This window comes from Mustela nivalis (assembly GCF_964662115.1).
Source record: "Mustela nivalis genome assembly, chromosome: 7".
In the NCBI taxonomy this organism is placed as follows: Eukaryota; Metazoa; Chordata; class Mammalia; order Carnivora; family Mustelidae; genus Mustela; species Mustela nivalis.
This window is the reverse complement of record NC_139026.1, coordinates 12,734,160-12,751,557: the sequence shown is the minus strand read 5'-3', so window position 1 is coordinate 12,751,557 and position 17,398 is coordinate 12,734,160. Positions and strand designations below refer to the sequence as shown.

At 52.8% G+C, this 17,398-nt stretch overlaps 1 protein-coding gene across 4 annotated transcripts in view; it reads right to left on the bottom strand.

The window, feature by feature from the left end:
• LARGE1 (LARGE xylosyl- and glucuronyltransferase 1) overlaps window positions 1–17,398 on the bottom strand; it is a 524,894-nt gene that overhangs the window by 470,864 nt on the left and 36,632 nt on the right. Inside the window, exon 1 of one of the 4 annotated variants that reach the window (XM_082740544.1) lies at window positions 10,460–10,597. The exons of the other annotated variants lie outside the window; for them this stretch is intronic. The gene's annotated coding sequence lies outside the window, so the exon portion shown is untranslated. Of the gene's footprint in view, window positions 1–10,459; window positions 10,598–17,398 lie in introns of those variants that run through there. 4 annotated transcript variants of the gene reach the window in all.

The window sequence follows — 17,398 nt, the reverse complement described above, 5'->3', positions numbered from 1 at the left end:
TAGCCAAGTAGGCACATGACTTCGGCTCACCCCTCTTCTCCCAGAAGGAGCCCCAGAAGGTCCTGCCTAAGGGTGAGAGCAGGGAAGGACAGGTCTCTGTCCCCAGAACACGGGCCGGGATGTGGATGACACGCGGAAGTTCCTAACACAGACAGTGTCCCATCCTTGAGAGCTCCCAGCGCAAGTGGGAGCTCAGACACACAACCCCCCTAAGAACACAAAACAGAAATTGCTACAACAGATCACAGCTCACACCAACTGCCAAGGGAGCAGTCGAAGAGTCCGCTCACGCCACCTGGGAGGTGGACGGCCTATGTTATCAGGGAAGGCTTCTCTGGGGTGGCGACATCCGAACCGTGCCATGAACAACACGGGATCTTCCCACGGAAAGGCTGACAGCCAGGACCTGAATCACACCGCACTCTGTACTGACTTTGCACTTCCCCAGTGTGGAGTCTGGGACTCCGCTGCAATGAGATTACAAGCTCACTGACGCCGGAGCTTCCAGAAGCACAGACACCGGGACTGTGGGAGATGAAACTGAGTGCCAGGCAGACATGGGGGTCCCAGGAGAGCCCAGGAGAGCCGGCTCTGCCACATGTCCCACTACCATGTCCCACGGTGTCCCGTGACTACCATGATGTCCCACATGGGCTCAAAGTTGTGAATGTTCTTAACAGAAGAGCCAAGTCTTCCCTCGTTTAAAAAAAAAAAAAAAAGGACAAGGACGACTCTACTAACAAAGGGGCAGTCCAGGAACACAATGGTCAAAACTGCTACTAGAAAAATTTTTTTTAAAGACTTAACTTATTTGAGAGAGAGAAAAAGAGAGAGTATGAGTGGGACAGAAGGAGCAGAGAGAGAAGCAGGCTCCCCACTGAGCAGGGAGCCCGACGCGGAACTCGATCCCAGGACACGGGGATCATGACCGGAGCCGAAGGCAGGCGCTTAACCGATGGAGCCCTCCAGGCACCCCTTGAAGTAAAAACTGTCAAAACTGGAACGATCACTAAAGTTGCTATTATAGCTACCTATCTGTTGGCACTCACGTGCACTGAGGTCTTACGACGTGCCAGGCTTCACCTGAATAATCTCATCTAATCCTTACTACTAGTATTAATAACCTATTTCGCAGATGAGAAAACTGAGGCACAGAAATCAACAGAGCTACCCCAGATTGTGTAACTGAGATCCAGAAAGTGTTCTCCCTCCCCACCGGGCCTCAGCAGGGAACGCAGTGTCCCCACCTCTCCGTGCTGCACTGTGGAACACGGGGGAGCCAACAGATTGTGGTTCAAGTCCCAGATCTACCCCTTGGCAGCTGCTTGACCTTGGGCAGGTCATCGCTGGGAAACACCTGGGGTTGGGGCGCTTAAGACCAATGTATTAGCTTACAGGTCTGAAGCTTGTAAGTCCAAACCGGGCTTCCCTGGGCTTCCAGAGTCCCCTCATTTGTAAGAGGAAATTAATCCAGGCTCGCTAGATTCCTGAGACGATTCAAATAAAACAACATGAATTAAGTCCTTGATGCAAAGTTCACTCCCACGAGGGCAGCGGCGTTCTTTCCTCTGGCGCCGGACAGCCTCCTGCCTCCTGATGGGAGGGCGGGCTGTGGCTTCCCTCACAAAGCCTGGACGATGCCGGCTCCATTTCTAAAATTCCAGGCCAGACCTCAGACTCTTTCTAGGCTCAAGTGAACTTTATTAGAAATAAGCGGGAAGCAGGGGTCAGAGTGCTTTTTTCCCCAAAGTTTGTAAACTGTGGTTCCTTCACTAAAGACACCAAAAGCAACCTGGAGTTCTGTCTGACCAGACACATGGTCTGGCATGCCTACGTTCCTGTTTTACCTGAATGCAAAGTAAATATGGCACATCCCACACGTGTTAATCCAGCAAAACTCATCCTTCCTGTGTTTCTAGGGAACAGAGATGTGTAAGGAGGTACGTACGGTGAGCTTCAGTGAACAAACCCTTGTCCTCAGGGAGAGGTGGGGCTTCCCTTTTTGGACATGGCAACAGTTCATAACAGAACCTTGGAGGGCCTTACCCAAGAAAGGCAAAGAAAGAGAGAGCTGGGAATGGCCCTTCAAGTCACCAAGGGCCATTAAGGTCATTAAGGTCCCTTCCAGTTGTAAGGGGCTTCCATAATCCTGGAGTCCCCAGCAGGGCCTACACTTGAGCTGGGTCCCAGGGAGGCCCCTATTTTCGGGGAGGTTACAATAAAGATGCAGTAAAGAGTGACACGGAGTACACATCAAACATCCCCAACGCCAGTAAGTACGTATGTGTATGACGAAGACAAGAGAAGTGGAGAAACCAGCATTGCTCTGTTTCCCTGGAGAAAACTATGTGGATGAGGTGCACTTGGCCTCGGAACCCAGAGCTCCCAATACTTCCTTTAATTGCTTCAGGGGGCACCCAGGTGGCTCAGTTGTTTGAGCATCTGCCTTCGACTCAGGCCATGGTCCTGGGGTCCTGGGATCCAGCCCCTAGTCGGGCTCCCTGCTTGGTGGGGAGCCTGCTTCTCCCAGTCCCTCTGCCTCCCGCTCTGCCTGTTTGCGCTCTGTCTCTGTCAAATATATAAGTAAATAAAGTCTTAAAACACACACACACACACACACACACACAAAACTAAAGAAAGAAACACAGGCTCACGTATGTGTCTCCCAACAGGACTGCGACCTCCTCAAGGATACGGACGAGGCCTTGTTCGCCGCACTGTCCCCAGTCCCAGAGAGGAGACTCAGGTGTGTGTGAGCGGATGGACAGTTGAACGGACAGAGATGGGGATGGCCTGGGAGGCTGTGTGGCTGCCTCGGGGCAGCAGCAAGATGAATGCAGATTTAAGTGCTCAAGACCAGGGGCACCTGCATGGCTCAGTCGGTGAAGCCGCTGCCTTGAGCTCAGGTCATAATCTCAGGGTCCTGGGATCGAGCCCCGCATCAGGTTCTCTGCTCAGCGGGGAGCCTGCTTCTCTCTCTACCTCCCGCTGCTTGTGCTCTCTTTCTATGACAAATGAATAAAATATTTTTAAAATAATAAAAGTAAATAACTGGTCAGTGGAAGCCCTCAGAACACTTTCCCCAGATGCCACCTTTCTCCTGATCCCACTTCTCAGAACCCAGAGCACTCACTGCCGGCCTGTGCCCTCGACTTCACAACCACTCGCTGTACTTGGACTGTGGTCCTGAGGTGTTCTCATCCTTCGGGCCTGTCTCTCACTCTCTTCCCGTGTGTCTCTCCCCATCACTTCCACGCCAGTTCTGCCTTAGGGTTGGTTCACAGCTTCTGGACGGGCCACAGGCATAGAAGACTGCCCCAGCCCACCATGCACAACACACTCAGACGAATCTTCATCACCAGGGAAGATGACCTCTGGGGGCCACAATTCAGTGACGCCTGCCACCCCGCCCTGACACAGAGCCCTCTCTGACCCATCCTCAGGCAGAGAAGGAGCGGGCCACATCCCTTGTCACACAGCCCACGGCTGCACCTGCCTCCTGCCCCCAGCAGGACTCCAGACTGCTACAGCTCGAGTTTTTTTTCTCTCCTTCACAGCCCGACCTAGAAATATCACCAGGACACCAAGAAGTAGGTTTGGTTTGGTCTGTTTGTTTTCACTACAGAACATCCTGGCAAGGAATACTCCCATCTTGCTTTTCCTCTGAGTGACAAAGACACAACCGTACTTCAGGTAAATAAATGTTTTCGACCTAAATGAGTCATTTGGTGGGAACAGGGAGCTCGCCAGTCTGCATAGGGGCTGACCCCGTTCCCAAGCGAGGAGGAGGGTAGCGTGGTGTCTGGGGTTAAAAACCACAGAGAACAATGAGACATCGTTTGTTTTTGGTGGCGATCTCCGTGGAAAACAGGAAGGCAAAGGGGAGATCATTTAAAACGCAGGGGTCAGCAGAGTTCTCCCTGGGGCAGAATCCAGCGACAGCACTTTCTTGCTGTAAAATCCTGCAGGGAAGAGAGGGGAGGAAGTACTTAACATCTGACCTTCGTGAGTTCATTTGTGGCGGCAAGGATTAACTGAAATCACTTTGAGTCGTAAAGCATCTGACAAATCGCAGCACCTAACAGTTAAGGCGAACCGTTTTAACACGTACCGATCGCACAGGAAGGAACGGTGCTGTCTGATGTGGTCGTCGCTGGCTGCGCGGAATGAACTGAAATGAAGTCAGACCCAACATTCAGGCTCTCAGTCACACTTAACGCATGTCAGGTACCTGGTAACTAACTACCTGTGGCTGGTGGCCACTGTCCTGGACAGCGTAGACACGGAGCATTTTGCCACCTGCAAAGTTCTACCGGATCACCCTGGTATACAGGGAAGGAAAAAAGGCCTGAAGCGAGAGGGTGTGGGTGACCTTGGGCAAGTTACTTACCATCTTCGCGCCTCCCTTCCTCACCTGTGAAACGGGGCTAATAGCAGCGCCATTATTCACTGATGATGGTTCTCTGCTACGCAAGTGCTTATAATAATGCTCACGAGAAAGGTAAGTACTCGCCAGCCAGTCCCCTATAAGAGGAGACAGACACAGGTGTGCTGCAAGGTGGGTTACTGGGAGAATTAAAAAAAAAAAGAAAAGAAAAGAAAAGAAAATGACATAAAGCACTTGGTCCATTCATTCTTTGTTTTTTCAACAAATGTTCACAAAGCGCCTACTATGTGCCGGGCATTCTGATAGGCACTAGAGACATAGAAACGAGCAAAGGCCCTGCCCTCCTAGAGTGCAGGGTCTTGACAAACAGAGGATCTATTATCCTGATACAAACAGGAAGACCAAGATCTCCATTTTACCACATAACAATAGCTCCCAGCAATGAGGAGAGAATGCTGCCAGGTATAAAGTTACCCCCAAAGGGGTACCTAATAAAGGTGCTCTTTGTATGGATGGATGGATGGATGGATGGACATGGCCAGATGGGGGGGAATGAATGGGTGGGTGGGTGGGTGGAGGGGTTGGATGGGTGGCTCGCGCAGTGGTTGGATCAATGAGTTTGGAGAAGGCTCAATAATGCACAAATAATGGGTGCCTACAGGGTGCAGTCAGCTGCGCGTCTGACTCTTGGTTTCAGCTCAAGTCATGATCTCTGGGTCACAAGATCAAGCCCTGATTTGGGCTCCACGCTCAGCAGGAAGTCTGCTTGGGATTCTCTCTCTTCCTCTCCCTCTGCCCCTTCCCACCGAGCGCGCTGTCTTTTTCTTCCTCTCTGTCTAAAATAAATCTTTTAAAGAACTGCACAAAGAGTAAGCTGGGCCCTGGGTGACCCACTTAATTACCCTCTGGTGGGTGTGGCCAACTTAGAGAGCGGTTGCCAGGTGACACTAATAAATGATCCCAAAGCAGTGTACAAACTGTTATGCATAGAAGCTTAATCATCTTTAACAGGAATCTTAAAACCCAAATAACTGGGATAGAGACGGCCTTCACATGCGTGCCCTCTGGCTTCTATTCTGGGCTCTGCTCTGACTCACCCTGCCAGCTGGGCCTGCTTACTCCCCTCCGTCGTCGTACCCAGGGGGGAAAGAACCAATCAGGGAGCCCACACCCACCTCTCCCACCCATCTCTCCCACCAGGCAAACAACCTTTCGCTGGTGCTCGACAAACAGCCACCCAAGAGGGAGGCCTCCCATTGCCCCGCCAACTCCTGTCCAGCCCTCGGACTCACCTGCAGACCTGAGCAGCCAGCATGCTGACCCCAGGTCCACTACTCCCCCGGCAGAGCTTTCCCAACGAAATGGGATATGGGCAAGTGGCACCGTATCTCTGCCTGTGCTTCTATCTGCAAAACCCAAAAGCTCATTTTGGTAGGTTTGCAGCTCCCTGACACTGCCAAACTGTCACGGAAGGGGGCTGTGTTGAGTCACTGGACCCACGTCCTACCCGAAGGGTGGGCCTCAGCATGTTACTTCGAGTCCTGAGGTCTCAGCCTCCCCCAGGGTTGCACAGTGAGGAGAAATACCGTTTGCTACACGGTGTTGTTGGTGGGATTCAATGAGATAACTTAAGTAAAGTGCGCCAGGATTCAGGAGGAACTAGTTTACATTCTGCCTAGCATGTCAAGATTGGTGGACATCGGGAGATGTGGTCTCAGCCCCCCGTGCTGACTCTAGCAGGGTGAGTCAGTCAACCCATGCCTCGACCACCTCCTTCTCACTCCCAAGAGGAGGGTGAACTGGATCCGCGCTCTCTCTTGCCCGTGACCTTCCCTATTTCACCCCAATCACGCTGCTTTTCAGCCTGATGAAAAGAACACGAGGTATTTGGAAACACAGGACAGGCGTTCACGTCGGCGACGCCTTGCACCTGTACCAGCCTTACTTCCAGATGTTGACAACAGGACATTTGCTTATGACGGGTCTCACACATCCACAGGCGTGCGGGAACACCACCCCGCCATCCGTGTGTCCACCAGAGAGAGCTGCAGTGACTGGCCTCACCCTGAGCAGGAACCCCTGAGAAACGGCAGATGTGGGACGCTCAGTACACACGGCTGACGGATGCATGAAAATGATCGACCAAGCATTCCTGTGGCAACGCCTGCCTTGACTGTCACACTTCAGAACACTCAGGACTGGATGATGTCTGTGGGTCTGGCTGTGTTTGATATTCTACAGTGATTTCTGCTAGGAGATGAGCTGGCCAGGAGGACGGGGCTGACACAGGGAAGCGATGTCCTCTACGTGGCCTGCAACGACCTCTGTCCATTTCTGCCCTCACCCCATCGCACTGAACACCCAGCACCCCAAGCAGGGCCCCATGACTGTGTGTTCCCCAGCATGTCCTTCATAGAATGACGGGACATTTCCAGACCCATGCATGTGGATTCTTCCCATCAAAGGGCTCTCTGTATACTCTTTTATGCTCATTCACCCAGTGTCCTTTTCCAGGCTGCCCAGGCCCTGGTTTGGGCCACCAGCGACCATTAGTCACGTCTAATTCCACGCGTTTCACATTTTCTGCGTGTCAACCCCGTGGCGGGCTCAGCATACCGACGTGACAGTGACCGTGACTGAGCTTGAGGAGGGGCTAAAAAACAAACAGAGGCCCAAACCTCCGAATGAAATGGGTCCCGAGATGTGCTTCAGGAGAATTAAAGAAGATGGTGGGAATTCAGGGCGGCAGTGGCTGATTCCAGAGGTGGGGAAGTGGAGTAAGGCTCTTGGACTTGCTGGAAATGAGAATATGGACAGGGAAAGCGGGAGGGGGAGGGGAAGGAGAAACCTTGGTTCCAAATACTCATTCATGACACTTGTGCCTCTCTCAAAGTCCTTTCCCCAGACCCATTTTGCCCTTGGAGCCGGGCCCTCTCTGACCCCGAGACTTCAGCAGCAGTCCCCCATTTTTCGCTTGTCAGTTGGCTATTTCGTGCTTGTCCTGACCCTTCCAGGCCTGCTCACCTTCCCCGTTCTCTGGGCGCTGACCCAAGACAGCACTCTCCGAGTTGGCATTAAGTGTGGCAAGGCTAAAATTAGGACTGTTTCCATAGATATCTAGACTTCTCTGTAGCAAATCTGTTCGGCTCCCAAGTGAAAAAAAAAAAAAAATTTTTTTTTTTTCCATTCTATCTGCAAAAGGAACCGGGGTGGGGGAGGTGGGGTTTGGAAAATCCAAGCTGGCTAATGTCTGGACATGCCTTTGAGTCTTCCTGAGCCCACAGGAAAGGAAAGAGGAGCCTTCCCTGGTCTGCGCAGTGGCACGCGCTGGGGTTGGTCTTCAGTGGGTTATTAAGCCCCTACCACAAAGGAAAGACAGTAAGCATGGGCCACCCACGCACTTGGCCTCATGTCATCAGAAGACGGGGTCCCCTCCAGGAAGTGGTCCTACTTTCTCCCATCTCAGAGACACAACGCAGGTCAGTGAGGTCAAGGCTGGCTGGCCCTGTATGATGGGCCCCACCATTCACAGTTAATACACGGGAAGCCTTGTATTTCAACCAACAGTTAAAACATGAGGCTCAAAGACATTCAGAGAACCCCCTCATGGCCAGCCGGCAAAGTGTCACAGTGTTAATGATGAAACGGTAACGGTAATAACAGGCACAGCTTACACCTGCCGGCACGGTTTTGTTCTAGGTTCTGTGCCCAACGCTTCTCTGAAGTCACTCATTCCATCCTTGTTACGGGCTGAATGGATATGTGGAAGTCTAAGCCCCAGCAACTCAGAATGTAACCTTATTTGGAAATAGAGTCATGGCAGATATAATTAAATTAAGATGAGGTCATACGGGGAATAGGGTGGGTCCTTGAATCCGGTAACGACCGGTATCCTTATGAGAGGACCACGTGAAGACAGATTGAAAAAACGCCCATGATCCCCGGGGACAGGGGTGAGGTGTCCACAAGCCAGGGGCCACCAAAGATGGCTGGCGACCACCAAAAGCCAGGAGGAGGAGAGAAGGGTCCTCTGACGGGTTTGGGAGGGGACGTGGCCCTGCTGATACACCTTGACTTCAGAATCCCAGCTTCCAGAGGTCTCTTCTTTCCAACTGTCCCGTATGTGGCGTTTGGCACAGCAGCCATGGGTGACCCATACGATCCTCAGCACAATTCCATGAACATGTGGGTACGAAGACAGCCAAGCTTTACACATGAGGGCACCAAGGCTGCACTGATAGCAAATAATACTGGTAACAACGACCAACCTGGCACTAAGTGCTTCACACATAATAACCTGCGTGGTCCCTGCAAAGCCCACCACAACCCCATAAAGTCCTCCCATTTTAAAGAGAGGGAGGCACAGAAAGGTTAAGTAATTTGCCTGAGGTCACACAGCATGTAAGTGGTGGAGTTGGGATTCAGGCTCAAACCCGGAAATAGGGCTCTTATCCACTATAAACCCCTGACGCCAGGAGGGAGCCTCTAATCAGGACTTGGGACTTGGGTGGTCCGGTTTTAAAGCCCACATCCTTGGCTTCTGTCTCAAGTTTGTATTCCACCTGCCAAAGAGAATGCACTGCACTTAGGGGCTCTCAAAACGCTTATTTGATGACACAAACAAATTAATTAAATGAGCAGGGGCTTGCCTACATCCCATTAATTCAAATTAAATTCAAATTAGTTCATTTTAGCAGTTAAAACTGACCCAGGTCCATATGGGCAACAGAAAACAGGAAAAAAAGCAATTAGGGCATCTCCAGTACTAAGCAGGGAAGGTGAAATAAAGCTCCACACTTACAAAGCCTCTATGTACTCCGTCATTTCCATGAATGTTTACTGAGTGCCTACTATGTGCCAGCCTGGTGTCAGGCCACAGGAGTGCAAAAGTCACAGCTCCAGCCTAGCAAGGACACGGCAGAGGTGTGACAGGAGGACGGAGTGGAGGTACCTAAACTTGCCAGGTGCACAGCATGGGCTCCAGAACAGGGGACGTCTGAACTGCATCTTCAATTTCAGCTTCTTGCTTATTTTAAGGCCCACCCAAACAGCTCCCATCCCCACGCACACAGATCTCTTTCCTCCCTCCCCCACTCCTTTTTTTCCTCTCAACTTTTCCCTGAAACAGATTTTTCTCACTGCACGAACCACATTGGCGCACATTTAGCAATGTTCAATTTTCATGATCACTCATCTCCAGCGGAGGGAACAGAATGAATTGTTCACCTTTGGAGAAAAAAAAAAAGGGTTTTGGGGGGAGTCAGAGCCTTGCAGAACTCAAGTTAACAGACAACTAGTGATGGTAACTAGGTTAACTCAGCTAAACTAGTCCTCATTTGTTCACAGAAAAACAGATTACTGTATTCTTTATCAACACATGAGGAGAAGACAGTACTAGGAACAGGGGAGGGGAGAGCAACGTGGGGAGTGGGATTCCGGGAGCCAAGGAAGAAGGATCCAGAAGAGAGATGCGTCCCATCACCAACACTTCAGCCAGCTACTTGGCCACTGCCGAGTCCCTCCACACACAGCAGGTGGGCACGGTCACCATGCAGCGCATGGCTTGGCAGTAAGGATGAAGGTTCCGACGTGCCCCTTTAAAGGAGCAAGCACAGTGGTTCCAAGATCAGGTGCACTTCCTATATGAACTTGCCTAATCCCCTACTCTCACCCCAGCACAACCCCACAAAGCCATCCCTTTTAGAGAGGAAAGTGGGGCGAGAAACGGACACACAGTCCGCGCTCCCCATGCCTGTTACAAACAGTCTTCACCGCCAAAGAATGTGAACGCGGTGCCCAGGGCAAACGAGCAACTTTGCTTCTCCTTCCCTGTGGCCGTCATCACCACCGAGCTGTGCCCAAGCCCGGGCCGGGCCGCTTACGTCCACGTCTGGGGAACAAGTTCTCAGGGCCGGTGTGTAAGGAGCAGGCGTTAGGCCGGTGCTGGGAGCTGGTCTTCCTGGAGCACACGGGCGGGAAGGGCAGACCCGCGGGAGAGGCCCACGGAACGGACCTCGCCGGGCCAACAAACACTAAAATTGGATCCTTCCACCAGGAAACATGCCCACTCACCTCTGGCCTGGAGGAGAGAGGCCTGCCGCTGCGGAGGGGATGCAGAACGGGCCGCCTGGGACAGCTCGGCTCTCCGGGGGCCCGACAGAAGCCAGCAGAATCAGACCCCGATCGGGCACCCACCTCACTCCTGAAAGAGCTCGCCTCTGTGTTTGGGTTTATTATTTCTGCACTGCCACAAAAAGCCCTTGGATCGGCGTGAGTATTTCTTTTTTTAACCCCCCTGGCATGAGCAGCGCACAGCAGAGGCACGCCTCGATTAGCTCAAGCTGTTCCTGGACTAATGAGACACACCGCGGAGTTTATCTGTGTAGACTCTGCTGAAAGATGCGGGGTGGGGCGCGGGGCCCTGCTCCCCTCCCCGCACGGAGGGCGGGGTCCCGGGCTGGGGTGGTTTCTCGGAAACTCTGCAGCAGGTGGGCAACCCACAGGGCCCAGCCCAAGAGCAGCCCCCCCGCCTCCCCTCCCTCCGCCCTGCGACGCAGCACAAGTCAGGAGGCACTGGAGTGGGCGTCGGGAGGCTGGGCCACTCACCACCCACATGCCCAATGGTGGGCCAGTCTGCCACCCAGCAGCACCCCATCGGGGGCCTGCAGTCTATCTGGGCACTAAACATTGTGGGATCCCTGCTCTGCAGCCCCCGCCCCCACCTCACATCCCTCCGCCCTGTCCGCCCCCACCAGGCTGGCATCTGCCTCCCACTCCGGGCTTGTCCTGCCCTCCTCCAGGCACAAAAACCCAAATACAGCTACTGATTTCACCTCCTCCTCCTGAGCCTCCACCCCCACCCCCGCTCGTCCCCTCCCCCCTCCCCCCGCACCCCTACTGCGTTTTCTCTCCTCCTCCCTCCCTCCTTTCTCGCCTCAGGGAACATCAATGAGAACGTGGTACCTTCTTTCCACAGACGGCCCCATGCCACCCCACCTCTGACAACCCAAAAAACCTCCTCTTTCCCAGCCGACTGGGTCCTTTCCTAGAGTCAGTGCCCATCCCGAGCCCCACAAGGGACTGAAGGCCAGAAGGGTCCAGCCAGCCTGGGCAACACCCGCTCAGTCACGGATGGGACGGCGGGCCTTCGTGTCTAAGAGTACGCGGCAACCATCTTTTCCACGCCAAGGCGTCTCCTCTCTCGTGGGCATGTCCACCGAGGCGAGCAAAGGTAAGCCTCTAGTCCGATCAGACCTTAGAACTGATCCACAAAGGTCTCAAGACACAATGCAAACACCAAGGCAATGGAGCAGCTGACATGAGGCGATTCACTCAAAACTGATCATAAAATAAATAGCATCTACCCTGTTGTTTCCTGGAGCAATGTGGCGGGGGGTGGGGGGGTGAGATATATTTAAACCTTAGTGGATTCAATAACCCCATTCACTGGAAAGCCTGCAGGAGGCTCCTCTAGGTCCACATTCGACCCCAGCAGCTTACTGGCTGTGCAACCTGAGCCAGGAAATGGCCCTCTCTGTGCCTCAGTTTCTCTGTCTGTAAACCAGGAATACTAAACTATCTAGCACACCAAACTGCTCAGGGACTAGAACTGATTCTCTGCTCTTCTCCTCCATCATCATCATCATCATCCATGAAAGTTTACTGAGCCTTTAACACGCCAGGCAATAATCTCAGTGCTTCACATGGATGGATTCATTCATACAACTGAGAGGTACAGACTGTTGAGATCTTCATTTCACAGATAAACAGAGAGGTCAAGGAACTTGCCCAAGGTCACACAGCTAAGCAGAGGGTGTGGAATTCAGTCCGAGACAATCTGGCTCCAGAGCCACGCCATTCAATCTTGGATGTCAGGCCCCATGGCCAGCAAAGAGTAAAACCTTCAGCAACGGACTTGCTAGGATTATTATAATAATATTGGCTTTATTTTTATAAGAACCATTGCCTCAGAGGGATGATTTTATTTTGCCGTTTTGAATTAAATTTCGGTGCTGGGGGCACCAGGGCTGGCGTAATAGCTTCTATTTCTGCCTGCTATCCACTCCCATCATAGCGGAGAGAAAGCCCGGCTGAGGGGACTGCCTGCTTGCAGTTTTATGGGTCACGCTGCATTCTCTGGGCCAAAGAGGCTGGGGGGTAGCTCCATTCGGGAACTGTTGGCAAATCAATCTGTGGCCAGGGCCAAGTGCAGAATGACAGCTACCACCTGTCCCTCTTGACTGGAGAACGGCGGGGGCATGGGGCCGGGCTACAGAGAGAGCAAGGTTCCCCAGCCTGAAACACAGATGCCCACCTCCAACCATCCAAGGAGCCTCCCGGCCAGGCAGGCGCTGCCCTCCCCAGCCTGCCATGCCAGCGCCCTCCCCTGAGCAGCCCTAGCCATGCCCCCAGAGCGGGAGACCAGTGTACTTGGCAGCACAGAGCCCTTTGACTTTGGTGGAAGTGAGCCCTTGGACTCCTTTAATTGAAAGCTTCCCCCAACAGAGCCCAAGTGTGCTTGTCAGCAGCAAGCGGGGGTGGGAAGCATGGGACAACGAGGAACACTCCTGCCCACCTGCAGAAGCCCCCTGCTACCCACCCCACCTGGATGGGCTCTGGCAGCCAAGTCACTCTGGAGGGTGAGTGTGGCCTCTGGACGGATCCAGCACCTTGGGCTCTGAGCCAGGATGGCTGGTCCCTCTTCTGCAGCACCAGGGAAGCCACCCCAGATACTGCTCAGTCCAGAAGTCTCAACCTGGACGTCTCGATCTTAGGATTTTAGAAAAAGTCTCATGGAAGGAAACCTATGGACGTGGGATGGTCAAGAACCCAGGTTTTGGAGCCCTACAGGTCTGCATCGAATCGCTGATCTATGCTCAAGCCATGAGACATGGGCAAGCTGTACTTCCCTCTGTGGCCCTCAGTTTCTCATCTGTGCAATGGACACAAGAACCAAGTTAGAACTCTAACCCTGGAGAATATCAGCACTGCAAGATAGAAACAAACTGCCCCCCCAATCTCAGTCATCGGGATTTCTCAAAAGCATGGGCACACGAAGGTAGTTTCTAAAGTCAGAAGTTGGGGAGCAGATGCTCTCAGGAGGGCAAGGGTGCAGGGTGGAGAAAGGCTCTGGGGTACTGCTCATGTCCCATCTCTTGATTGGGGAACTGGTTGTAGAGGTAGGCTCCCCTTGTAAAAATACATCAAGCTGCACACTTTGTTTTCTGTACTTTGCTGCTTGTAGAATATGCTATATTTCAGTTTTTTAAATTTGCTAGAAAAACAAACAAAATAAACCTTTGGCATGAGATGTGCAAACTGGCCTCTGTCCTCCGTTCAAAGCAAGAACTCTAGATGTGAACACGCGTCTTTCCACAAGAGCCCCCTTCACCGGGGCCTGTATTTAGGAGGCCATCCCGTAACGGCAGAGCTGCCCCTGCAAGCCCGAGGTGGGGCTCAGGGATCATCATCCCCGCTGACTTCCACAAATATTTACCAAGAAGCTAGTATGCGCCAGGCATGGGTCTAGATGTGAGCCAAATGTAGAAGGCCCCTTCTTTAGACAGGCTTATTCTGTGGGCCCGAGGGAAGGAAGGAAGGAGCGGCATTTACGGAGGCCCTGCTGTGTATAATCATGGTGCCCGGGGCAGCGCACTTGGCATACGGCGTAAACTGAACACTTCCGCAAAGTTCATCCTCATCCAGCGGATACTGGGGCCTTCCTGCCCCTAAATCTCTGGTGCAAACTACCCAGTCCATGCCAAACGCAAGCCCAAAACCATCTGGAAGATTCAGTTCCTCCAAGATTTTATTTTTTGAGAGAGAGAGAGCAAGCAGGAGCAGGGGCAGACAGAGAAACGGAGTCTTAGACAGGCTCCCAGCCCAACACGGGGTTTGATCCCATGACCCTAAGATCATGACCTGAGCCAAAATCAAGCAGCAGATACTTAACCGACTGAGCCACCTAGGGTGGCCCTCCAAGATTTTTTGAAGTCACGAGCAAAGCAGGGCTTCAGAGACTGCTCATCTGAGTTCAACCCTCAGCTGTGCAACTCTGGGTAGGTTACTTAACATCTCTGTGTCGATTTTCCCATTCTCAACATAGGAGAAATGATGACCTGTTAGGGCTCCATGAAAACTGAATGAGAGGACCCAGCGGGAGCCTTAGAACCGTGCCAGACACAGAGAGGCTGCTGTGATTCATGTGATTTCTGCCTATTCCTAGTGCCCTAACCCCTTCCCCCATGGCCTTCCGTGAAACTGATCCCTGTCTTCATGTTCCACAGAAATCCACACACACAAAGCATCCACTGTGGTCTCCGTGGCTCATTTATCTTCTCGTCCCTCTCCAGGAGGGGAAGCACGGACAGGAGAGAGAGACACGGAGACACACAGATGGAGAGAGGGCGGAAGAGCCGCCACATCGTGGCTGTGGCTGGTCCCACGACCCGCACCGAGAGCCCCACTCGTCTTGCGCGGGTCTGCTCCCAGCCGCGCTCCAACTCTAAGCCATGCCCCAGATTTCACAGAATTACTGTGAAATAAAGAAGGGAAAATTGTGTGGTAATTTTTATATGTATTTTGGTTACACTGACCTAAATACAACCGATTATTAGAATTCGTTTCACCTATTTCTTTTTACCTTTTTTTTTTTTTTCAACCGTAGCCACTGGAAAGCTTTAAATCACCTATGCGGTCTCCATTTCTATCGGACCATCCAACTGTAGCTGATCAAGGTCTTCTCCTACACAAGGCAGTTGCCTCCTACAAAGGCGTTTTCATCCTTGTTCTTAAGATCAATGTTTCACTCGATACGTAAATATATGTGAGATAAAATGCCACGGGGGGCAGAAACTCCATCCTTGAGGGAGGAAATGAGTCTGCCCAAGGTCACAGGTTTTCCAAAGGGGGTTGGGCAGAAAAGGCACTCCTCCCATCCTCCCCCACCCTGCTGTGTCCCCACTGATCCAACCAGATGCTGAGCCAAGCTTTGCACCACCTCACCTATGTCTCCAAGTGCCCCACACCATCACCTCCAAGAGAGAGGGAAGAATGGAACAAGGCAAGTCCTGGCCACCAGGATCACCACCAGGTCACTGTGCTTTACCCTGTGAGATCATTTGGTACCTCGAGGGGAGACGAGGCTCACACAAGGTGTGAGTGAACGTCTGCAGGGATAAAACCAGGACATGTGATAGTCTGATCCCTTTCGCGGCAGGCCCTATAAGACACTTCCAGTCTCGGGTCCTTCTCACACCAGGCACACTCAAGGGACCCGACAGACCTCAGGGCTCCCTGCCACAGCAGGGCTCACCATGGGTCAAGCACGCTGCGTCTTAGATGGCATCCTTAACGCCCACTTGACAGACGGGGAAACTGACTCACAGGAAGGTGCAGGATGTGCCCACACACCCAGCTAACCAGCGGCAGGGCACCAAATCAAACCAGCCCCTGGTCGTCAACTACAAATCCACCCCTCACTTCATGCCTCTGAGAACCCTTGCTGCTGTGCGAAAATACCCTTTTACCCCATTTTTCGGTGACGTTAACACTGCTTGCTCTCTTTTCCTAAGACGAATCACTCCCTCCCTTTGTCCCCATGAACTTCAAACACCATCTATCCTGTACTCCTACAAAGGGTTAGAATTCACTGCTTATGTGTCTGTTACCGCCATCAACAGTGTCGGGCTCTTTGCAGGAGAAGCTACTCTTTATCCATAAATGTACCTTCAGTTCCTGGCCCAGAATCAGGCACGCAGGAATTACTCAAGAAGTATCTGCTGACTGAAAGAAATGATCAACCAAGCAACCCTTCTTGACACTGTTTTTGCTCTGAATACCTTTTCCAACCAGCTTCCTTCTCCTGCGTTCTGATGTTCCTCCCCACGGGTGGCTTCTCCACCAATCTGTCTGCGTGGAGAGAAGCCAAACGCATCGCTTTCCATTGTAGCTTGGTAACACCAATTGTCACCTCTCCGCTTTTATTAATTGCTGGGTTAATCAAGCACTCCAAATTGTGCCCACCCACGCTAACATATGAGAGCGTCTCTGGATGACCAAGGAAGCAGGTTTAAGCTGAAGCAAAAGGCAGGATCTCAGAGCCTTCCGGACCCAGTCTGGATGCCATATTTCTCAGACTACGTGGGCCCAAGTCACATCCGACGGAAGGACAGTCTTGACCAGAACCTCCGCCGTCCAGGGTTTCCGCGCGGCAGGTGGCTATCGGGGTGAACGCCGACGCCCGTTCCCATCTGAGCGCCATCCCCCTCCCCAAGGAGCTTGCTGCTGTCATGCCGGCTTGCAGGTAAGGCCACGGAGGCTCAGCTGAGACATGGCCACAGACTCGCCCAGGGCCACTGTGCAGATCTGCACAAGGCCCACCCGGTCCCTGCGGTCCAGGAGAGGAGGGCCACATTCCTGCCTCCCCCACTGGGGCCCAGCCCCCTCTCCCCGACCCACCTGCCTCGCTCTGGTCCCCTTCCGGAAGCGGGGCTGCCCCATGTGCTCCAGGTTTTCTTTCCTCCGAGTGCGTTTCTCCATCCCTCCCCGACGTACACTACGCGGGGAAGCCATTTCCATCAGAACCTCCAGCTGAATCTCGCTGTCAAATTCCAGGACAAGTTTTCCTACAGACGTTTCCATTCCCTCTGCTTCTCTCGCTGGGGGTGACACGGGCGCCGACGGAGGTGCGGTCCCCCCCTTCACACGCGCCTGTCTCCGCACCATTTTGGGAGCAGCAAACACAGGAGCGGAGGGAGGAACAAAGGGGAAGACTCGCGATGTGCGCTCATGTATTTTTCAGGCTTCTGATCGCAAAGAATTATGTCATCCTTCCAAACTGTCCCCTTCCACTTTAGAAAAAAGCAGCTTTTTGCGTGCTCAATAAAGACACCACGCAGGCCACGAGGCCGACCCGTGATGACATTCCCTGACGGGCTTCCATATGGAGAGTCTAACATTCCCGACGCCTTTGCCATGTACTCCCTTTGCAGAAGCACAGTTACGAGCACC